We start from the raw sequence: 12,949 nt of genomic DNA, 5'->3' as shown, positions 1-12,949 counted from the left end.
ATTTGGCTTTCGCTTAAATCAGTACAATTCATGTTTTTGCCTTAAGCAGTACAGTGCTCACGCAATTGACATACAATTTACAAGAAAATCGACTTTAAGTCTAAAACTAAGAAAGTGCCATTTTTTCGGTTATATGAATATGTCAATTCTGCAATAACAATATAATTTGGCTTTCGCTCATATCAGTACAATTCATGTTTTACGGCGTCAGCGGTACAGTGCTCACGCATTTGACATACAATTTACAAGAAAATCGACTTTAAGTCTAAAACTAAGAAAGTGCAATTTTTTCGGTTATATGAATACGTCAATTCTGCAATAACAATATAATTTGGCTTTCGCTCATATCAGTACAATTCATGTTTTTCGGCATAAGCAGTACAGTGCTCACGCAATTGACATACAATTTAAAAGAAAATCGACTTTGAGTCTAAACCTAAGAAAGTGCAACTTTTTCGGTAATATTAATTTGTTAATCCTGCAATAAAAATATAATTTGACTTTCGCTCAACTCAGTACAATTCATATTTTTCGGCTTAAGCAGTAAGTGCTCACGGAATTGACATACAATTTACAAGAAAATCAACTTTAAGTATAAAACTAAGAAAGTGCAATTTTTTCGGTTATATGAATATGTCAATTCTGCAATAACAATATAATTTGGCTGTCGCTCAAATCAGTACAATTCATGTTTTTCGGCTTAAGCAGTACAGTGCTCACGCATTTGACATACAATTTAAAAGAAAATCGACTTCAAGTCTAAAACTAAGAAAGTGCCATTTTTTCGCAATAACAATATAATTTGACTTTCGCTCATATCAGTACAATTCATGTTTTTCGGCTTAAGCAGTACAGTGCTCACGCATTTGACATACAATTTAAAAGAAAATCGACTTCAAGTCTAAAACTAAGAAAGTGCAATTTTCTCGGTTATATGAATATGTCAATTCTGCAATAACAATATAATTTGACTTTCGCTCATATCAGTACAATTCATGTTTTTCGGCTTAAGCAGTACAGTGCTCACGCATTTGACATACAATTTAAAAGAAAATCGACTTCAAGTCTAAAACTAAGAAAGTGCAATTTTCTCGGTTATATGAATATGTCAATTCTGCAATAACAATATAATTTGGCTTTCGCTCATATCAGTACAATTCATGTTTTTCGGCATAAGCAGTACAGTGCTCACGCAATTGACATACAATTTAAAAGAAAATCGACTTTGAGTCTAAACCTAAGAAAGTGCAACTTTTTCGGTAATATTAATTTGTTAATCCTGCAATAAAAATATAATTTGACTTTCGCTCATATCAGTACAATTCATGTTTTTCGGCTTAAGCAGTACAGTGCTCACGCATTTGACATACAATTTAAAAGAAAATCGACTTCAAGTCTAAAACTAAGAAAGTGCAATTTTCTCGGTTATATGAATATGTCAATTCTGCAATAACAATATAATTTGACTTTCGCTCAACTCAGTACAATTCATATTTTTCGGCTTAAGCAGTACAGTGGTTACGCAATTGACATACAATTTACAAGAAAATCGACTTTGAGTCTAAACCTAAGAAAGTGCACCTTTTTCGGTAATATTAATTTGTTAATCCTGCAATAACAATATAATTTGACTTTCGCTCAAATCAGTAAAATTCATGTTTTTCAGCTTAAGCAGTACAGTGCTCACTCAATTGACATAAAATTTACAAGAAAATCGACTTTAAGTCTAAAGCTAAGAAAGTGCAATTTTTTCGGTAATATTATATTGTTAATCCTGCAATAAAAATATAATTCGACTTTCGATCAAATCAGTACAATTCATGTTTTCGGCTTAAGCAGTACAGTGGTTACGCAATTGACATACAATTTACAAGAAAATCGACTTTGAGTCTAAACCTAAGAAAGTGCACCTTTTTCGGTAATATTAATTTGTTAATCCTGCAATAACAATATAATTTGACTTTCGCTCAAATCAGTAAAATTCATGTTTTTCAGCTTAAGCAGTACAGTGGTTACGCAATTGACATACAATTTACAAGAAAATCGACTTTGAGTCTAAACCTAAGAAAGTGCACCTTTTTCGGTAATATTAATTTGTTAATCCTGCAATAACAATATAATTTGACTTTCGCTCAAATCAGTAAAATTCATGTTTTTCAGCTTAAGCAGTACAGTGCTCACGCATTTGACATACAATTTACAAGAAAATCGACTTTAAGTCCAAAACTAAGAAAGTGCAACTATTTCGGTAATATTATATTGTTAATCCTGCAATAAAAATATAATTTGACTTTCGCTCAAATCAGTACAATTCATGTTTTTCGGCTTAAGCAGTACAGTGGTTACGCAATTGACATACAATATTCAAGAAAATCGACTTTGAGTCTAAACCTAAGAAAGTGCACCTTTTTCGGTAATATTAATTTGTTAATCCTGCAATAACAATATAATTTGACTTTCGCTCAAATCAGTAAAATTCATGTTTTTCAGCTTAAGCAGTACAGTGCTCACTCAATTGACATACAATTTACAAGAAAATCGACTTTAAGTCTAAAGCTAAGAAAGTGCAGTTTTTTCGGTTATATGAATATGTCAATTCTGCAATAACAATAAAAATTGACATTCGCTCAAATCAGAAAATTCATGTTTTTCGGCTGAAGCAGTACAGTGGTTACGCAATTGACATACAATTTACAAGAAAATTTACTTTAAGTCTAAAACTAAGAAAGTACAATTTTTCGGTTATATGAATTTGTAAATTCTGCAATAACATAATAATTTTACTTTCGCGCAAATCACTAATATTGATGTTTTTCGGCTTCAGCAGTACAGTGCTGCCGCAATTGAAATACAATTTACAAGAAAATCGACTTTGAGTCTAAACCTAAGAAAGTGCACCTTTTTCGGTAATATTAATTTGTTAATCCTGCAATAACAATATAATTTGACTTTCGCTCAAATCAGTAAAATTCATGTTTTTCAGCTTAAGCAGTACAGTAATCATGCAATTGACATACAATTTACAAGAAAATCGACTTTTAAACTTGGAAAGTGCAATTTTTTAGGTTATATGAATATGTCAATTCTGCAATAACAATATAATTTGGCTTTCGCTCAAATCAGTACAATTCATGTTTTTGGCTTAAGCAGTACAGTGCTCACGCAATTGACATACAATTTAAAAGAAAATCGACTTTGAGACTAAACCTAAGAAAGTGCAACTTTTTCGGTAATATTAATTTGTTAATCCTGCAATAAAAATATAATTTGACTTTCGCTCAACTCAGTACAATTCATGTTTTTCGGCTTAAGCAGTAAGTGCTCACGGAATTGACATACAATTTACAAGAAAATCGACTTTAGTCGATTCGATCGACTAAGAAAGTGCAATTTTTTCGGTTATATGAATATGTCAATTCTGCAATAACAATATAATTTGGCTTTCGCTTAAATCAGTACAATTCATTTTTTTGCCTTAAGCAGTACAGTGCTCACGCAATTGACATACAATTTACAAGAAAATCGACTTTAAGTCTAAAACTAAGAAAGTGCCATTTTTTCGGTTATATGAATATGTCAATTCTGCAATAACAATATAATTTGGCTTTCGCTCATATCAGTACAATTCATGTTTTTCGGCTTCAGCGGTACAGTGCTCACGCATTTGACATACAATTTACAAGAAAATCGACTTTAAGTCTAAAACTAAGAAAGTGCAATTTTTTCGGTTATATGAATATGTCAATTCTGCAATAACAATATAATTTGGCTTTCGCTCAAATCAGTACAATTCATGTTTTTCGGCTTCAGCGGTACAGTGCTCACGCATTTGACATACAATTTACAAGAAAATCGACTTTAAGTCTAAAACTAAGAAAGTGCAATTTTCTCGGTTATATGAATATGTCAATTCTGCAATAACAATATAATTTAACTTTCGCTCAAATCTATAAAATTGATGTTTTTGGCTTAAGCAGTACAGTGCTCATACAATTTACAAGAAAATCGACTTTAAGTCTAAAACTAAGAAAGTGCCATTTTTTCGGTTATATGAATATGTCAATTCTGCAATAACAATATAATTTGACTTTCGCTCAACTCAGTACAATTCATATTTTTCGGCTTAAGCAGTAAGTGCTCACGGAATTGACATACAATTTACAAGAAAATCGACTTTAAGTCTAAAACTAAGAAAGTGCATTTTTTTCGGTTATATGAATATGTCAATTCTGCAATAACAATATAATTTGGCTTTCGTTTAAATCAGTACAATTCATGTTTTTTGCTTAAGCAGTACAGTGCTCACGCAATTGACATACAATTTACAAGAAAATCGACTTTAAGTCTAAAACTAAGAAAGTGCCATTTTTTCGGTTATATTAATTTGTTAATCCTGCAATAACGTTATAATTTGACATTCGCTCAAATCAGTAAAATTCATGTTTTTCGGCTTAAGCAGTACAGTGCTCACGAAATTGACATACAATTTACAAAAAAATCGACTTTGAGTCTAAAGCCAAGAAAGTGCAATTTTTTCGGTTATATGAATATGTCAATTCTGCAATAACAATATAATTTGACTTTCGCTCAACTCAGTACAATTCATATTTTTCGGCTTAAGCAGTAAGTGCTCACGCAATTGACATACAATTTAAAAGAAAATCGACTTTGAGACTAAACCTAAGAAAGTGATACTTTTTCGGTAATATTAATTTGTTAATCCTGCAATAAAAATATAATTTGACTTTCGCTCAACTCAGTACAATTCATGTTTTTCGGCTTAAGCACTAAGTGCTCACGGAATTGACATACAATTTACAAAAAGATCGACTTTAGTCGATTCGATCGACTAAGAAAGTGCAATTTTTTCGGTTATATGAATATGTCAATTCTGCAATAACAATATAATTTGGCTTTCGCTTAAATCAGTACAATTCATTTTTTTGCCTTAAGCAGTACAGTGCTCACGCAATTGACATACAATTTACAAGAAAATCGACTTTAAGTCTAAAACTAAGAAAGTGCCATTTTTTCGGTTATATGAATATGTCAATTCTGCAATAACAATATAATTTGGCTTTCGCTCATATCAGTACAATTCATGTTTTTCGGCTTCAGCGGTACAGTGCTCACGCATTTGACATACAATTTACAAGAAAATCGACTTTAAGTCTAAAACTAAGAAAGTGCAATTTTTTCGGTTATATGAATATGTCAATTCTGTAATAACAATATAATTTGGCTTTCGCTCATATCAGTACAATTCATGTTTTTCGGCTTAAGCAGTACAGTGCTTACGCAATTGACATACAATTTAAAAGAAAATCGACTTTGAGTCTAAACCTAAGAAAGTGCATCTTTTTCGGTAATATTAATTTGTTAATCCTGCAATAAAAATATAATTTGACTTTCGCTCAACTCAGTACAATTCATATTTTTCGGCTTAAGCAGTAAGTGCTCACGGAATTGACATACAATTTACAAGAAAATCGACTTTAAGTATAAAACTAAGAAAGTGCAATTTTTTCGGTTATATGAATATGTCAATTCTGCAATAACAATATAATTTGGCTTTCGCTCAAATCAGTACAATTCATGTTTTTCGGCTTAAGCAGTACAGTGCTCACGCATTTGACATACAATTTAAAAGAAAATCGACTTCAAGTCTAAAACTAAGAAAGTGCCATTTTTTCGGTTATATGAATATGTCAATTCTGCAATAACAATATAATTTGACTTTCGCTCATATCAGTACAATTCATGTTTTTCGGCTTAAGCAGTACAGTGCTCACGCATTTGACATACAATTAAAAAGAAAATCGACTTCAAGTCTAAAACTAAGAAAGTGCAATTTTCTCGGTTATATGAATATGTCAATTCTGCAATAACAATATAATTTGACTTTCGCTCATATCAGTACAATTCATGTTTTTCGGCTTAAGCAGTACAGTGCTCACGCATTTGACATACAATTTAAAAGAAAATCGACTTCAAGTCTAAAACTAAGAAAGTGCAATTTTCTCGGTTATATGAATATGTCAATTCTGCAATAACAATATAATTTGGCTTTCGCTCAAATCAGTACAATTCATGTTTTTCGGCTTCAGCGGTACAGTGCTCACGCATTTGACATACAATTTACAAGAAAATCGACTTTAAGTCTAAAACTAAGAAAGTGCAATTTTCTCGGTTATATGAATATGTCAATTCTGCAATAACAATATAATTTAACTTTCGCTCAAATCTATAAAATTGATGTTTTTGGCTTAAGCAGTACAGTGCTCACGCAATTGACATACAATTTACAAGAAAATCGACTTTAAGTCTAAAACTAAGAAAGTGCCATTTTTTCGGTTATATGAATATGTCAATTCTGCAATAACAATATAATTTGACTTTCGCTCAACTCAGTACAATTCATATTTTTCGGCTTAAGCAGTAAGTGCTCACGGAATTGACATACAATTTACAAAAAAATCGACTTTAAGTCTAAAACTAAGATAGTGCAATTTTTTCGGTTATATGAATATGTCAATTCTGCAATAACAATATAATTTGACATTCGTTCAAATCAGTAAAATTCTTGTTTTTCGGCTTAAGCAATACAGTGCTCACGCATTTGACATACAATTTAAAAGAAAATCGACTTTGAGACTAAACCTAAGAAAGTGATACTTTTTCGGTAATATTAATTTGTTAATCCTGCAATAAAAATATAATTTGACTTTCGCTCAACTCAGTACAATTCATGTTTTTCGGCTTAAGCACTAAGTGCTCACGGAATTGACATACAATTTACAAAAAAATCGACTTTAGTCGATTCGATCGACTAAGAAAGTGCAATTTTTTCGGTTATATGAATATGTCAATTCTGCAATAACAATATAATTTGGCTTTCGCTTAAATCAGTACAATTCATTTTTTTGCCTTAAGCAGTACAGTGCTCACGCAATTGACATACAATTTACAAGAAAATCGACTTTAAGTCTAAAACTAAGAAAGTGCCATTTTTTCGGTTATATGAATATGTCAATTCTGCAATAACAATATAATTTGGCTTTCGCTCATATCAGTACAATTCATGTTTTTCGGCTTCAGCGGTACAGTGCTCACGCATTTGACATACAATTTACAAGAAAATCGACTTTAAGTCTAAAACTAAGAAAGTGCAATTTTTTCGGTTATATGAATATGTCAATTCTGCAATAACAATATAATTTGACTTTCGCTCATATCAGTACAATTCATGTTTTTCGGCTTAAGCAGTACAGTGCTCACGCGTTTGACATACAATTTAAAAGAAAATCGACTTCAAGTCTAAAACTAAGAAAGTGCATTTTTTTCGGTTATATGAATATGTCAATTCTGCAATAACAATATAATTTGGCTTTCGTTTAAATCAGTACAATTCATGTTTTTGGCTTAAGCAGTACAGTGCTCACGCAATTGACATACAATTTACAAGAAAATCGACTTTAAGTCTAAAACTTAGAAAGTGCCATTTTTTCGGTTATATTAATTTGTTAATCCTGCAATAACGTTATAATTTGACATTCGCTCAAATCAGTAAAATTCATGTTTTTCGGCTTAAGCAGTACAGTGCTCACGAAATTGACATACAATTTACAAAAAAATCGACTTTGAGTCTAAAGCCAAGAAAGTGCAATTTTTTCGGTTATATGAATATGTCAATTCTGCAATAACAATATAATTTGACTTTCGCTCAACTCAGTACAATTCATATTTTTCGGCTTAAGCAGTAAGTGCTCACGGAATTGACATACAATTTACAAGAAAATCGACTTTAAGTCTAAAACTAAGAAAGTGCAATTTTTTCGGTTATATGAATATGTCAATTCGGCAATAACAATATAATTTGGCTTTCGTTTAAATCAGTACAATTCATGTTTTTGGCTTAAGCAGTACAGTGCTCACGAAATTGACATACAATTTACAAGAAAATCGACTTTAAGTCTAAAACTAAGAAAGTGCCATTTTTTCGGTTATATGAATATGTCAATTCTGCAATAACAATATAATTTGGCTTTCGCTCAAATCAGTACAATTCATGTTTTTCGGCTTCAGCGGTACAGTGCTCACGCAATTGACATACAATTTACAAGAAAATCGACTTTAAGTCTAAAACTAAGATAGTGCAATTTTTTCGGTTATATGAATATGTCAATTCTGCAATAACAATATAATTTGACATTCGTTCAAATCAGTAAAATTCTTGTTTTTCGGCTTAAGCAATACAGTGCTCACGAAATTGACATACAATTTACAAAAAAATCGACTTTGAGTCTAAAACTAAGAAAGTGCAATTTTATCGGTTATATTAATTTGTTAATCCTGCAATAACGTTATAATTTGACATTCGCTCAAATCAGTAAAATTCATGTTTTTCGGCTTAAGCAGTACAGTGCTCACGAAATTGACATACAATTTACAAAAAAATCGACTTTGAGTCTAAAGCCAAGAAAGTGCAATTTTTTCAGTTATACGAATATGTCAATTCTGCAATAACAATATAATTTGACATTCGCTCAAATCAGAAAATTCATGTTTTTCGGCTTAAGCAGTACAATGGTTACGCAATTGACATACAATTTACAAGAAAATTGACTTTAAGTCTAGAACTAAGAAAGTACAATTTTTTCGGTTCTATGAATTTGTAAATTCTGCAATAACATTATAATTTTACTTTCGCGCAAATCACTAATATTGATGTTTTTCGGCTTAAGCAGTACAGTGCTGCCGCAATTGACATACAATTTACAAGAAAATCGACTTTGAGTCTAAACCTAAGAAAGTGCACCTTTTTCGGTAATATTAATATGTTAATCCTGCAATAACAATATAATTTGACTTTCGCTCAAATCAGTAAAATTCATGTTTTTCAGCTTAAGCAGTACAGTAATCATGCAATTGACATACAATTTACAAGAAAATCGACTTTTAAACTTGGAAAGTGCAATTTTTTAGGTTATATGAATATGTCAATTCTGCAATAACAATATAATTTAACTTTCGCTCAAATCTATAAAATTGATGTTTTTGGGCTTATGCGGTACAGTGCTCAAGTGATTAACATACAATTTACAGGAGAATTGACTTTGAGCCTAAACCTAAGAAAGTGCAACTTTTTCGGTAATATTAATTTGTTAATCCTGCAATAACAATACAATTTGACTTTCGCTCAAATCAGTAAAATTCATGTTTTTCGGCTTAAGCAGTACAGTGCTCACGCAATTGACATGCAATTTAAAAGAAAATCGACTTTGAGACTAAACCTAAGAAAGTCCAACTTTTTCGGTAATATTAATTTGTTAATCCTGCAATAAAAATATAATTTGACTTTCGCTCAACTCAGTACAATTCATGTTTTTCGGCTTAAGCAGTAAGTGCTCACGGAATTGACATACAATTTACAAGAAAATCGACTTTAAGTATAAAACTAAGAAAGTGCAATTTTTTCGGTTATATGAATATGTCAATTCTGCAATAACAATATAATTTGACTTTCGCTCATATCAGTACAATTCATGTTTTTCGGCTTAAGCAGTACAGTGCTCACGAAATTGACATACAGTTTACAAGAGAATTGACTTTGAGCCTAAACCTAAGAAAGTGCAACTTTGTCGGTAATATTAATTTGTTAATCCTGCAATAACAATATAATTTGGCTTTCGTTTAAATCAGTACAATTCATGTTTTTGGCTTAAGCAGTACAGTGCTCACGCAATTGACATACAATTTACAAGAAAATCGACTTTAAGTCTAAAACTAAGAAAGTGCCATTTTTTCGGTTATATGAATATGTCAATTCTGCAATAACAATATAATTTGGCTTTCGCTCAAATCAGTACAATTCATGTTTTTCGGCTTCAGCGGTACAGTGCTCACGCAATTGACATACAATTTACAAGAAAATCGACTTTAAGTCTAAAACTAAGATAGTGCAATTTTTTCGGTTATATTAATTTGTTAATCCTGCAATAACGTTATAATTTGACATTCGTTCAAATCAGTAAAATTCTTGTTTTTCGGCTTAAGCAATACAGTGCTCACGAAAGTGACATACAACTTACAAAAAAATCGACTTTGAGTCTAAAACTAAGAAAGTGCAATTTTTTCGGTTATATTAATTTGTTAATCCTGCAATAACGTTATAATTTGACATTCGCTCAAATCAGTAAAATTCATGTTTTTCGGCTTAAGCAGTACAGTGCTCACGAAATTGACATACAATTTACAAAAAAATCGACTTTGAGTCTAAAGCCAAGAAAGTGCAATTTTTTCAGTTATATGAATATGTCAATTCTGCAATAACAATATAATTTGACATTCGCTCAAATCAGAAAATTCATGTTTTTCGACTTAAGCAGTACAATGGTTACGCAATTGACATACAATTTACAAGAAAATTGACTTTAAGTCTAGAACTAAGAAAGTACAATTTTTTCGGTTATATGAATTTGTAAATTCTGCAATAACATTATAATTTTACTTTCGCGCAAATCACTAATATTGATGTTTTTCGGCTTAAGCAGTACAGTGCTGCCGCAATTGACATACAATTTACAAGAAAATCGACTTTGAGTCTAAACCTAAGAAAGTGCACCTTTTTCGGTAATATTAATATGTTAATCCTGCAATAACAATATAATTTGACTTTCGCTCAAATCAGTAAAATTCATGTTTTTCAGCTTAAGCAGTACAGTAATCATGCAATTGACATACAATTTACAAGAAAATCGACTTTTAAACTTGGAAAGTGCAATTTTTTAGGTTATATGAATATGTCAATTCTGCAATAACAATATAATTTAACTTTCGCTCAAATCTATAAAATTGATGTTTTTGGGCTTATGCGGTACAGTGCTCAAGTGATTAACATACAATTTACAAGAGAATTGACTTTGAGCCTAAACCTAAGAAAGTGCAACTTTTTCGGTAATATTAATTTGTTAATCCTGCAATAACAATACAATTTGACTTTCGCTCAAATCAGTAAAATTCATGTTTTTCGGCTTAAGCAGTACAGTGCTCACGCAATTGACATGCAATTTAAAAGAAAATCGACTTTGAGACTAAACCTAAGAAAGTCCAACTTTTTCGGTAATATTAATTTGTTAATCCTGCAATAAAAATATAATTTGACTTTCGCTCAACTCAGTACAATTCATGTTTTTCGGCTTAAGCAGTAAGTGCTCACGGAATTGACATACAATTTACAAGAAAATCGACTTTAAGTATAAAACTAAGAAAGTGCAATTTTTTCGGTTATATGAATATGTCAATTCTGCAATAACAATATAATTTGACTTTCGCTCATATCAGTACAATTCATGTTTTTCGGCTTAAGTAGTACAGTGCTCACGAAATTGACATACAATTTACAAAAAAATCGACTTTGAGTCTAAAGCTAAGAAAGTGCAATTTTTTCGGTTATATGAATATGTCAATTCTGCAATAACAATATAATTTGACATTCGCTCAAATCAGAAAATTCATGTTTTTCGGCTTAAGCAGTACAATGGTTACGCAATTGACATACAATTTACAAGAAAATTGACTTTGAGTCTAAACCTAAGAAAGTGCACCTTTTTCGGTAATATTAATTTGTTAATCCTGCAATAACAATATAATTTGACTTTCGCTCAAATCAGTAAAATTCATGTTTTTCAGCTTAAGCAGTACAGTAATCATGCAATTGACATACAATTTACAAGAAAATCGACTTTTAAACTTGGAAAGTGCAATTTTTTCGGTTATATGAATTTGTAAATTCTGCAATAACATTATAATTTTACTTTCGCGCAAATCACTAATATTGATGTTTTTCGGCTTAAGAAGTACAGTGCTGCCGCAATTGACATACAATTTACAAGAAAATCGACTTTGAGTCTAAACCTAAGAAAGTGCACCTTTTTCGGTAATATTAATTTGTTAATCCTGCAATAACAATATAATTTGACTTTCGCTCAAATCAGTAAAATTCATGTTTTTCAGCTTAAGCAGTACAGTAATCATGCAATTGACATACAATTTACAAGAAAATCGACTTTTAAACTTGGAAAGTGCAATTTTTTAGGTTATATGAATATGTCAATTCTGCAATAACAATATAATTTAACTTTCGCTCAAATCTATAAAATTGATGTTTTTGGGCTTATGCGGTACAGTGCTCAAGTGATTAACATACAATTTACAAGAGAATTGACTTTGAGCCTAAACCTAAGAAAGTGCAACTTTTTCGGTAATATTAATTTGTTAATCCTGCAATAACAATACAATTTGACTTTCGCTCAAATCAGTACAATTCATGTTTTTCGGCTTAAGCAGTACAGTGCTCACGCATTTAACATACAATTTACAAGAAAATCGACTTTAAGTCTAAAACTAAGAAAGTGCAACTTTTTCGGTAATATTAATTTGTTTATCCTGCAATAAAAATATAATTTGACTTTCGCTCAAATCAGTACAATTCATGTTTTTCGGCTTAAGCAGTACAGTGCTCACGCATTTGACATACAATTTAAAAGAAAATCGACTTCAAGTCTAAAACTAAGAAAGTGCCATTTTTTCGGTTATATGAATATGTCAATTCTGCAATAACAATATAATTTTACTTTCGCTCATATCAGTACAATTCATGTTTTTCGGCTTAAGCAGTACAGTGCTCACGCATTTGACATACAATTTAAAAGAAAATCGACTTCAAGTCTAAAACTAAGAAAGTGCAATTTTCTCGGTTATATGAATATGTCAATTCTGCAATAACAATATAATTTGACTTTCGCTCATATCAGTACAATTCATGTTTTTCGGCTTAAGCAGTACAGTGCTCACGCATTTGACATACAATTTAAAAGAAAATCGACTTTAAGTCTAAAACTAAGAAAGTGCAATTTTCTCGGTTATATGAATATGTCAATTCTGCAAT

The sequence above is a fragment of the Bactrocera oleae genome, chromosome 3 (genome assembly GCF_042242935.1).
Source record: "Bactrocera oleae isolate idBacOlea1 chromosome 3, idBacOlea1, whole genome shotgun sequence".
NCBI classification, from domain to species: domain Eukaryota; kingdom Metazoa; phylum Arthropoda; class Insecta; order Diptera; family Tephritidae; genus Bactrocera; species Bactrocera oleae.
The sequence above is the reverse complement of the archived record's forward strand: the minus strand, read 5'-3'. Positions refer to the sequence as shown.